This window comes from Centruroides sculpturatus, unplaced genomic scaffold (assembly GCF_000671375.1).
Source record: "Centruroides sculpturatus isolate CEXI.00-Female unplaced genomic scaffold, Cexi_2.0 scaffold204, whole genome shotgun sequence".
In the NCBI taxonomy this organism is placed as follows: domain Eukaryota; kingdom Metazoa; phylum Arthropoda; class Arachnida; order Scorpiones; family Buthidae; genus Centruroides; species Centruroides sculpturatus.
In genome coordinates this window covers 228,280-240,921 of record NW_019384459.1, presented here as the reverse complement: position 1 = coordinate 240,921, position 12,642 = coordinate 228,280, and the positions used below count along the sequence as shown (strand labels likewise).

The window sequence follows — 12,642 nt, the reverse complement described above, 5'->3', positions numbered from 1 at the left end:
ATTGTCTTCTGTACTATTACATTAACAATTGCACGTTCGCAAGGGATCATTCGTCACCCACATCATCTTGTATTAATGGGCGTTTTATACCCCGTTTTAATTAGCCGCGCCTCACGTGACTCCGAGGTGCACGTGATATGTTAAACGTGTTCGATCTATGTCACGCGAGCCATTTTATCTGGCATTGTATAATTACACGACGCGACCCTATATACGACACAATGCGACACGATGGCGCAACCCATTCCCGTGCCACGTGACTCACGACCGTAAAAATCACCGAAACAACCCGCGATACATACCAAACGTTTAGTTTTTTCAAGCGTTAAAGGTTGGCGTTAATAACGTCTCACGAAACAACTCGCAGAAAACAGCATTAAAAGCCATAAAACCCGAGAGAAAAGCAGCTTTTATGAAGCGCGAAATTTTCTTAGTGCATTTAAACCACTCTCAACATTTCCTCGCATAAATGGATGGAAAGGCACGTGATCCGGACCACGTGACCCAATCGACTATTGTCTTAATAATCACTCTCTCTCTCTCTCTCTTTCCTCCTCTTTCACTCCTCGACTTTTTCATTTCTCCTTCCGAAAACTTTTATTATTTTTTCCTATTTTTTCGCCCAACATCCAATCACGCGGGGAGTTCGTAAATTCTCCTCTACGCTGGAGATTTCATCACGTGATACCGGATTAGATTGGGTGATTATTTTTATCACGTGATCGTAATGCCGTCATAACTTTTCCCCCTGCTTCTCCGACGACCCCCGCTGGTAATTCAATTTTTAGGCAGACCTTCCCCGACGTCTATAGTAGTAATAACATCAACGGAGTGTTTACTGCAAGAGGAGGTCACGTGACGGGCTATGTCAACTAAAATTAATCACGTGTTAATGAAAGTAACGTAACACCGTTACCGTTTCCTAGCAAATTAAGCTATTTTTCGGATACTGCTACAGTAACAACAATTGTAATTATATTAATTAATTTACAACAAAGCAAGCCAAAAAAAAGTAATTCCAAAATTCTTCGTGATTGTTCTCTGCTCAATTAATATTGTAGCTGCCAAGTATTAGACAGACTATTTACCTCCTCCGCTTATCTAAACCGTGATCACTCCGGATCGGAAGTGATGGCGATGCCGAAACCGACATCATCTTCCATCATCCGTGACAAAACAATAATTCATCATCACGAAAACAACCAGACTTCGAAAATAAATTATAAAGACGAACAATTCTGACATCTAAACACATAAGTTTAATGAATTTTTATCCATAAAATTACATTAAAACCTGTGTAAACCGGACTCTACGGTAGCAAATATTTCTTCCTGCTTGGAAGGTTTCCGTTTTCAACAGGTTTTACTGTATATATTTTCGTATATTATAATATATATAAATGATATTTTCTGTCTGCTCTTCAAAGTCTATAACAACATTTAAGTATTGTCAATAATTGTTAGAGAGTTTCTAGCTTATCGTGTTACATATTGAAAGTTCAAATTTTAATAACATTAAAGCATTTTCACTTAATTATTAATTATGCTGAAAATTAACACGTATGTACTTAATTTATATTAAGATATATTAATAAATATTATCAGCATTAAATATGTTTATATTATCATCTCTAAGGATTTATTTTTTCGAATCTAATTAATTAAAAATTAAAATTCTATACAATTTAACATGCTAAAATTGTTAAATTCGATGTTTAAATCGTTTCAAATTTATTATTTAAATAAAAATTCTCGAAATAATTTAAAAAACAGGAACGAGTTGCCTAACTTTCCCTGCAAAAAGTTGAATTTGTGTGTAGTGCCATCTATTANCATTAAAATAAAACAGCAACGAGTTGCTCAACTTTCCCGGCAACATTTAAAATTTTGATAGTGCCATCTATTATCATATTTTATTTTTTTAAAAAAAGCTTTTTAAAATGGCAAATAGCTTAATTTTGAGGGTAGAGGCGAGTTTTATAAAAAAAAATTTTAATTGTAATAACGAGTAAAATTCTCATAAGTACTGTACAGTACAACCGCACTCGAGATATAACACGTGATCTCTCTCTATCTCCCCATCCTCTCGACCTTTAACCACCAAAATTTAATGGTATCGATGCCCCTAATACACAAACCTCCCTGAAAAATTTCATAAATTTTGGACAAAAGGCACAGAAATTATTAAGCTTTAAAGTGGTGAACGTAATCGCGCCCCTACACATATACATAGTAACGTGCATATATACAGAAAAACCCAAAATTTGTTTACATTTTTCGAAGATTCAAGATCTCCCGAATCCTAAAATGAAAAATTTTAAATTTATTTTTAAATAAGAAGTTTGTAGAATTTAAATATAATAGAATAATTTAAGGGAAATTTTCTAGTTATATTAGCATTCTACGTATAGAAAAAATGGTATAATTGGTATAATTTAATTTACTATTATAAAATAATTATAATTATATGATAATATGATTTACAATAGTATAATGGTATGATAAAATTGGTATCATTTCTACATAAATGACATGATAATGATAACGACAGTACATAGGCCTATACTGTATATTACGCGTATATCCGTATAGAAAGACGGTATAATTTAATTAGTACAATTAATATTCAATTATAATGATGTAATAATATGGTATTATTACGTATACAGTAATACTATTATAATCGCAATAATTCCATTATAATGGTGATATACACATACACATTGCGCGAGTGCTCGTATATCGAAAAATGGTATAATTTCAGGCTTTTTGGTGTTAAAATAAACATATTTTTACTTCAAAAATTATAAAAAAAAAAAGTTCAGTTACACTCGTTGACAAAGTTACGCATCACGAATAAAATTTCATTAGTGCAAACGTAATGACAATAGCAATAAGTGGTTACAATACCAAGGCAAAGGGACAATTTCCCGTAGAACAATTATACAATTTAAAATTACCTTTATTACTTTATAGCATATCATCTTGCTTGGATATAAGCGGCAATACTGTCTGATATGAAGTCATACAGGGCACCGTATGCTATACTATGATAGGTTTTTCCGTTCGGACGTTGCAAACTGCTTTTTTAGATCTCTTACACTAGTAGATGGTGTCCAATCTGATTTCGCAAATGCTCGATGGGCGACAAATTTGAGTGGGCAGGCCAACGAAGCGTGGAAACTTGACGAGACATTCCTCGAATACCTTTATTGAGTACTCTCTTTGTTTTTAAAAGTCGCGAGTCAAAGTGCATGTAAATCTGCCTCTACTAGTCTCATGCCTTTGATACGGGAGAAGACAGGATTCTATAGTGAGGTTTTCACTATCTCTGGATGGTGAGCATAGACTCTCTTGTGTTCGTCTCCTGATAGTCTGTCTGGGGCATCCAGAACCTGTCTGCCGTGTAAGAGGTGCCCTGACGTATCTATTGTTCCCAAAACACCCTGAAAGTCGGGTCAGAACGGCCCACATAGAGGAAAATTCGGCAAAAAAACCACCCTGCTTCTCTCGACTCGGTGATGCGGCCTTGAACAAAGGTCAAAAAAGATTGAGAAACACTAATCTAGGATCATGAAAGTGTGGAAGATCAACCTCTCAAACTCCATTGTGTTTAATGTCTTTGACTGTGTCGAATAGACCTCCAAACAGGAGGTACAAAGAAGGTTCTGAACTTGGTAAGCCATTTTATAAGGTACTGGAGTAGCAATTTTAAGCTATTCTAGTGGCATTACCTGGCGTGTAATCGTACACAACCATAATCATTTGCATACCTGTCTGAGACATAGTTGCATGCCGAGTTTTACACTAATCAGACAATTCTACACTAGTGTATAATGGTGTAAGGAAACGCTACAATATACGATTTATAATGGTATAATCGTTAAAGATATAATAAAAATGGTATTATATATAAATAAATGATACAATTCAAAATTTGTTAGAGCAAAAAATTGAAGTAATTATAAATCAATCTTTAAGAAATTTGATGATGCGGAATCATGAGATGCTATAGTTATAATTTATAATAAATTATTATATATAGATAAATGATATGATAATAGAATGACAGGGTAATTCTAAGCTTTGTAGGATAAAAAATATATTTATATTCATCTGGAAAATTAAAATAAATTCATAAATAAACTTTTAAAAAATTCAATGATGTAGAAGCGTTTAAAAGGAGAGTAAACAAACGAAATATAACAGTTTCACCTCGTTCAATCGACAATAAAATAAAAGAGGAATGTAAATAAATCTGAATTTCCACGTTTAAAAAAAACAAAAAAATAACAAGAAAATTTCTTAGAAAAACTTATTAAAATTTTTTCCTAGCATTAATGGAGAGTTAGATGGTTTTTCTTATTCTCCAGAAGCCATTAATGTTCATAAAAAATAAGAAAAAATTTAGATTAAAAAAAGAAAAAAAAGAAAGAATTTTAATTATTATAGCTTTTTTTTTTATTTCCTAAATTTATTTTGGGCGTAACATTTTCTAAATTAACTAGTTTTGTAAGTAAACATATTAAAACATATCCAAGTTTAATCGAAATAATTTTAAAAAAATGTAATTAATGTTTAGTTTACGAGAAGAAAATAAATGGAAGGATGATGAATCGAATATCAAAGTATAAATCTCCCAAGTCAGCCAATTGGTTTTATTCTACAAACCTCAAACGTCATTTCAAGTAAGGAAGATGTAACTATGGTAACGCTACAAACATCAATAAATTCAACTTTGGTGGCAAATCCCTTGAGAAACAAGACCCCCATGTCTGCTAGCATAGTAACAAATCATTGCTTTTGTCTCTTCTCCTATCCTCTTCCCTTCTTCCTCTTCTTTATTTATTTTTTTTTATCTTCTATACGTGTCTGGTCATTTCTTTCTCCCGCATCATGCGGAACCTTTTATCATCTCTTATTAATGCAACGTTCCAGGTTATTTTTTTTTTAATCCAGCAAACCTGAGTACTCTCTCTCTCTCTCTCTTCTAAGGATTTCTGTAGCATTTCTGTCGAAATCTTAATGGTGTTTACTGTAAAAAAATGCCTTAAATTTTGTTTACATACTTGAAATTTTTAAATCTCTTTAAATATTTTTGAATTTTTAATTACATTTACGCAATTTTATTTAATAAACAGATGAAATGTACCGAATTTTTTAACTTTTAAATCGATTTTTATTCGTTTATTTCGATCGATTTAATCTGCCATCTCGTGTCAATTATAGCAGAATTTGTCCAATTTTTAGCTATAATTCTTTATTTTTTTTTGTGTGTGTGTGTGTCAACATTCAACAAGTCCAAAAGTGTAATTTATAAAATTATAGAAAAAAGTACAAACGTTCAACAGGTGAACGGGTCGATTTTTGAATCTCTCCATTCTTCAATAGTACGAAGATAAATTCTTTACAACGCTTTTTCTATTCCCAAGAACTTTAAAAATAAGAATATAAAATATAGAAAAATATATTTAAAATATAAATTTGATATTTTAAAAACGAATGCTTTATATATTTTATTTTTTAAGGCGTTATAAGATGGAAAAGAGAAGGAGGATGGAGAAGAGGAGTAGGAAGATAAAAGAGAAAGTTATCTAAAATCATACGAAATGAAACTATAAAAACATGATTAAATTTAAATATTCATGTTCACATCTTTACTAAAATATCCATTTACAAATTTTACATCTTTCCTGAAGTTTAAAGGAAATATTTCACGTGTTTCTGAAGTTGAATCACGTTCCTCTAGTAAAAACACACATATATCTATATTTTTAAGGGGTTAAAAAATGGAAAGAAAGACTTAAGAAATCATACAAGATGCATATTTTAAGAAAGAAATTCTTATTTATTTAATATATATTGCATTAGGGTGGTGAATTTTGATGATAATTCAAGTTATATGTAAATTCAGAATACAAGTGGAAGATGGTTCGGAAGATGGAGAGAAATTATGCATAAAAGAAAATATATATATATATGAGGGCAACGAACTCGTAGTAAAGAGTTGATTGGAGTATTTCGGTAAAGGCAAACAACATAAGGAATATCGCATAGGTTAAGAGTTTAACGATCGATGTGTTAGAAGAAAAACAAACTTTATTCTTGAAATGATCGATGGGATGAAAATTTCTCGCTAGAATACACACAAAAATGCTATTTAGATATATAAAAGAAATCGAGTTTTAAGTGATAATGCGGATAGGAATGTAATTTTTATGGTCAACATCCCAAAAATTACGTAGCTTTAAAGTTTCTTAGGAGAAAGAGTTCTTCAATTAGCTTGATGAAGTAACTAATTGAGATGTTTCGAGGTTTTTTTTTCTGTAAATATTTAATCATAGATCTTATTGATCTTACTTAGTTGTAATGACATCCGTCTCTCCACTCATCTTTATTGAGAGATTCGTGATGAAGATGAAAACACAATCTCGCATCTTAATCAAGCACGTATATACTTTTTAATTTGTAGAATAAAATGTCTTATAATGAAATTATTTATAGAAAATTATGAAAGAAATTTATTTAATTTTTTTAAATAATTTATCTAGTAATTATCTCAAAAGTACTAATATAAATATTTACTTAAAATTATTTATTTGTAGAAATTTATATTTTTGGGAGAAGGGCGATTTTATCCATCACTTTAAAGCTTAATAACTCCAGTGCTTTTTGTCGAAAATTTCTGAAATTTTGCAAGTAGGTTCGAGTATTGAGGTTATTAATGCTATTAAATTTTGGTGGTTAAAGGTCAAAGGGGTGGGAAGATAGGGGCGATCACATGTCATATCTCGAGTGAGTTCGGACTTAATGAAGAGTTTACTCGTTATTAGCATATACAATTTTTAAAATAAAGCTCGTCTCTATCTTGAGAATTAAGCTTTTGTCTATTAATAATATAAAATTTTTTTAAAATAAAATCTCATAAAAGATGGCGCCATACACCATTTTAACTCTTGCCTGGAAAGTTACGCAACTCGTTGCTGATTTTCCTTAAAATAAACTTATTATATTTAACAACCAAGCATTTTATTAACTTATAACTTAATTAAATTTAACTATTTTTACATATTAAAACATTAAAAACTTTATAAAGAAACTAATTTAACATAAGTTATTTTTTTACATAGAATTATATTAAACATTTATTTTAATATATAATTATATAAATCAATAATTTATTAAGGCAAGTAACTACAATTTAACGAGTTATATAGAGAAAAAGTTAATGTAATTAAGGTAAAAAAAAGGTCAATTATATATATATATATACATATATAATGGAAACATATTTAATCGAATATAAATTTTAATATAAGTTATAAACGTTTAATATCCTTTACTAGGATCATCAAGATGTTTCAATAGTTTAGTGAAATTTGTTTCAGACATAAATTTAGCTGAATAATGTTCTTAAGAGAAGCTGGGAATTGCTATTCATAAAATTTTTTCAATTGTATAAAGGATAAAGAATATAATAATAAAAAAAATTCAGATAATGGAGTAAAAAAGCAATAAAGAAGGCAACGAACAATATCTATTAACTGATTTTTTTTCTCCTTTTACTAGAAAATTATTCTTTTAAGTCAAATCTATCGGAATTCATCTTAAAGATTGGATTTAAAATTGTGTTTTTATATAAAAATTGGGCGGAGTCTGAACAATATCCCGTTAGATTTAAGGAATAAAGATGAATCAAATGGCATTAAGATGAAAGAAAAATGACTTTTAGAAACAAAATCCAACAGAATTTTGATCAGATGAAACAGAAGACATCGATAAGAGTAAAGTTTCTTATGTCTCTTTTGACTGATGACTTTTGCCACTTTTTAAAATAGCCTTAAGCTAGAAATTCTACAATTTTTAACATTAATATATATATATTTTCCAATAATAAAGTAGAATAATTCTCCACAAATAATAATAATAATAATAAATTCTACTTTTCATGATTTCCTTTCTCTATCTTTCTGGCTATTAAATAATAGAAAGATGATGTATTGAGAAATTTAATTATAATCAGACAATACTTCATTCTCTATCCTATACGACAAGATAATTCTATATTTAGACAAACGGAATAGTGTGTGTGAGAGAGAAATAATTAATTAATGTGTAAAAATATAATTTAAAAGTTAAATAATGTAATACGAGATAATACTTATTTAGAAATGAATAATTCTTTCGTATAAGTTTGCGTAAACAAAATCATAATTTATCAAATAAAATTTAATTAAATTTGCTTGAAGAAGGTCGAAAAATGTTTGTTTTCTAATGAACGACGAAGAGGAAAATGAGCAAAGAACGAAGGGAGGAAAAAAAAGTAAGAGAATCGATAGATTTCAGATTGTGAATGAACGAAACACAATTGGAAAATTTGCCAAATTGAAAACGTCACTTCCTCATTTCGAAACTCGAACGTCGAATATAGAAGTTGAGAGAGTAGATATTATTGGTCGCTTGACCAACACGAAAGATTTCCATTACATTTCGAGTGTTCCATGCTGTCAACATCAGTTCAACATCACGTCAGTAAAATCGAAGAAGGGAAGAGAATTTCTTCCCTTCTTTCTTCATAGAAAATTTTCTATTCTCTCTTTCTCTTATATATATATATATATTTCTTTTTTATTTATTTATTTATCAGTTATATAAAATCCACAGTTAGTTAGAAATTATTCTGTAAGTTCTAGCAAACATCAATCAAAAGTTGAAGTTTACTTCTTTTACTTTTCTATCAACTTCATCAAAAAAAAAAAAATGATGCTCTTAATAGAGTGCTCTCGGATGAAATTACTTTTCCAAACATTCCAGACTTTACTAATTAGACAATTCCAAATATTTTAGATGGGGTTTATACGTTAAAGACTTTCACTAGGTTATAACAATAATGAAATGTATCTTTGCAGATTTGAGAGGTGACAGAATGACAATTTCCTGGCACTCCTCTAGGCATTTCGATAGCAGATTTGGTTATTAATTACTGTTAAATTTAAAAGTTATCTAATGACAATTACTATAGTTTTTGATGGAGAAACTTTCGAAATATTCTTTTAAATACTCGAAGGAGGATGAATGAGTTTTCTACCTGCTCTAAAGATCATTTATTTTACTTTTTTCCCCCTTACTTTTGATTATTCTAAAAGTAATCATTTTATCATCAACCGTTTCTATATTTTTTCTCCATCTTCCCATTTCTATAATAAGCATTTCAACTTTTGAAACAGAATTTCTGTATATTTTTTTTTACATAAAAAGAATTCATTAATAGTCATACTTTTCCAAACTTTGGTATAAAATATTCATATATGTGACATTGCTAACATTTTCTAAAGATTCACATGATTGAAGTATCCGGCTTGTCTTTTGATATAAGGAAAAAATTTCGCCTCTTTCTTTAAAATTCGAGTTGAATTTTTGTAAAAAGGCATATACATTTTCCTTTTTACAACGTTTTCTATTTAAAAAAAGTAAAATTTATTGATGATAGAAGTCTTAAAAAGTAGAAAAATCTATTAATAAGTTTATTAATATTCCTCCANAATTACTATAGTTTTTGATGGAGAAACTTTCGAAATATTCTTTTAAATACTCGAAGGAGGATGAATGAGTTTTCTACCTGCTCTAAAGATCATTTATTTTACTTTTTTCCCCCTTACTTTTGATTATTCTAAAAGTAATCATTTTATCATCAACCGTTTCTATATTTTTTCTCCATCTTCCCATTTCTATAATAAGCATTTCAACTTTTGAAACAGAATTTCTGTATATTTTTTTTTACCAACATTCAACAAGTCCAAAAGTGTAATTTATAAAATTATAGAAAAATTCCATTTTGTAATATGACAAGTTAAAGTTTAAGGGAATAAATAAATAGTTTTAATTTCTGTTTAGATACAGTTGGCTTCCGTCCAGGACGTTGTTCGTAAATCTCGAAAAGAAACTTTATCAAGTAAATTCTATAACACTGACAGCTCTTCACATAAAATATCATGGGCCACGCTTTTTCATAATATAAATGCCAAAATTTTCAATAGTACAGAAACACTATACAATCATAAGGATAATCTTTCAACAACTAACTCTGATGACATTGAAGAAGAGAAGGAGGAGGAAGAGAAGGAAAAAAAAATGGCGTAACCTTTAACATCTTTGAAAGATTAGTTGCTTAATAACAAACTGAAATTAATAAAGAATTTTCTTACTTAAAAATTAATTAATTTGCATTTAAATAGTTTAATTTTCTTACAAGTTGATAGATTAGTTTCGTTTAAATTTTTTCGTAAATTATGATGATAATAATAATAATAATAATAATAGCAATTCTGTTCCTCTCCTCGCTCGTTTAAACGAAGCGGGGGAATAAACAAATAATTTTACTTTATTTACAGCTCTCATTAATAATAATTTTAAAAATATTACAGCGATTAAAATGATAAATTTTCATATTATTTAAATGGTATGTGTTGAAGTGTTTAAAAGTGGATGCAGAACTACATCCGAGGAATCGAACAGTCGGAGCTAACCAATTACATTTCCTGAGAGCATTTTGCACGCTATAAAATATGACTCATGAATTATGGAAGGTAGCATGACATACTGACGCCATCATTGACATTATTTGCTGGCGTTTTTTCCTTTTATTGCCCTTGAAGAAATGAGTCCAGACAAACTTACGTATGTGCCAAATTTTATACCTGACGTTTTACGATTTTTTTTTAAATTTACGATTAAAATAATATATTTTAAATAGAATCAATTGAAAACTTGTTTATTTTTGTAAAGATTTTAATTAGTTTTAGTTTATTTTCTTAAAAATGTTATCGACTTCCATACGTTAGAAGCTACCTCTTGGATAATAAAATTTGGATGGAGTGAAGATATATTTAACTATAGAATACTTTTTGTTAACGTATTAATAATATTAATTGTTAATTTTAATAATATAGAGCTACGATATGTTGTCGCTAAGCTGTCGCATTGTGTTTAATGTCGACATTTCCAACGAGTAGCTTAGTAATTCTAATAATAATTACCATTCTTATCGTAGTTACGTCGTGTTATAACAATTTATGTTTAAAACCCTGTACAATTTACAGTTCTATATATATTCATTAAAACTTCTGGTTGTTAAGTAATATAGAGAATAAAAACTTCGATATATCTTGTTTGGATTTGCATTGATTAATCAAGTTTCTAGATGTATCCGATGAGAATCTACAGATGTTATCCTTAGTACATATAAGAAAACAACACTTCGAACAAAAATGATTTGTCTAGTTGGATACATTATTCATTCTTTCATTACGGATGATAGTTGGCGACGTCTTATCGATATTAATTAAATTTTAAAAATTATTCTTTTATACAAAAATCTTAACTTTCCAAAAAAAAAAAGAGAGAGACATTCTCTCTCTACGTAGCTCCTTTTGATGTACAGTACAATACTCAACGATCCTGATTAAATATTTAATAGATCTCAAAAAGTTCCATAAATAATAAATTTATAAGCCATGTGCCTTCTGTATATTTAATGATCTTTAGCAAAGGAGCAAAGGTGCATCTAAAACTTAGTTGTGCTCTGAATTACAACGACCACAAAAGAATAAAAACTGCAATCTTACTCACAAATTACAAGTTTTATTAATAAATTTAATTAATTACAATTAGATATACTTTTTAAACGTTATATATATATTACTTATTTATTTATTTTTATTAGAGGATTTCTAACTTTTAATATTTTTTTGAAAATACACTCAGGCAACTCATCCTTCAACATGTTTATAGCTTCGGGCATAATAAGAGGTTCGTCAGAATAACGGAAGGAAGGAAGATAGCCTGAGGTTGTTATTCTTACTTTTCAAGCTATGGCCAACACAAACTTGATAATAAGAAATTATCCGAAATGCCCACAGCTGATAAATAGTTTGGCATCGAAATTGTATCATATATATTTTATTATCTGTTTAAAAATTAAATTAAATATTTTTCTAAGAATAACGTGATTTAAAAATGTATCTATTCGATTTTTTTTTTTCATTCGATTATTTCTATTTTTAATAAATGAAATATAAAGTAGATAATGTGCTTCACTGCTAGACACGAATGCGTGCAGTGAAGATACCATTCCAGGGATTGTTTTTTTTTTCTCCACAGAAGACATGCTGTCTACTGCATTTTTGTTGTAATTTTTTTTTTTTTAGTTGCGTGAATGGAATAAAATATATATTTATGAATCATACAACACTGATAAGAACTAAAAGTAATGAAAAAATATTTTAGGTCAAGATAAACTATTTTTCTTCATTAAAAAAAATATTAAAGATAAGTTTATTATTTCCTCATTCAAACCATTTAAATAAATAAATATTAATAATTCAATGAAATAATTGATATATAATTTAAAGAAGAAAATATTTTAAAAATAAATTAATTTCTACGTAATAATATAAATTCCCTAGGCTCTGGATGCGGATGAAATTTATTAAAAATTTGTCCGTGCAACTCAATTTTAACATTTTAAAGCTTATCTGAGTTATTGGAAGCTGGATATTTCCCTACAGACACAATATATATACCTATAGACTATATATCTTCAAAATCCAATATGAGATAATAGGTTAGTTCAAATAAAGATAT

General features: G+C 28.8%; 1 protein-coding gene across 1 annotated transcript in view; it reads right to left on the bottom strand.

Annotated features, from left to right (window-relative positions):
• LOC111620759 (small conductance calcium-activated potassium channel protein 2-like) overlaps positions 1-12,642 on the bottom strand; it is a 61,058-nt gene that overhangs the window by 41,583 nt on the left and 6,833 nt on the right. The gene's annotated exons all lie outside the window — the stretch shown is intronic.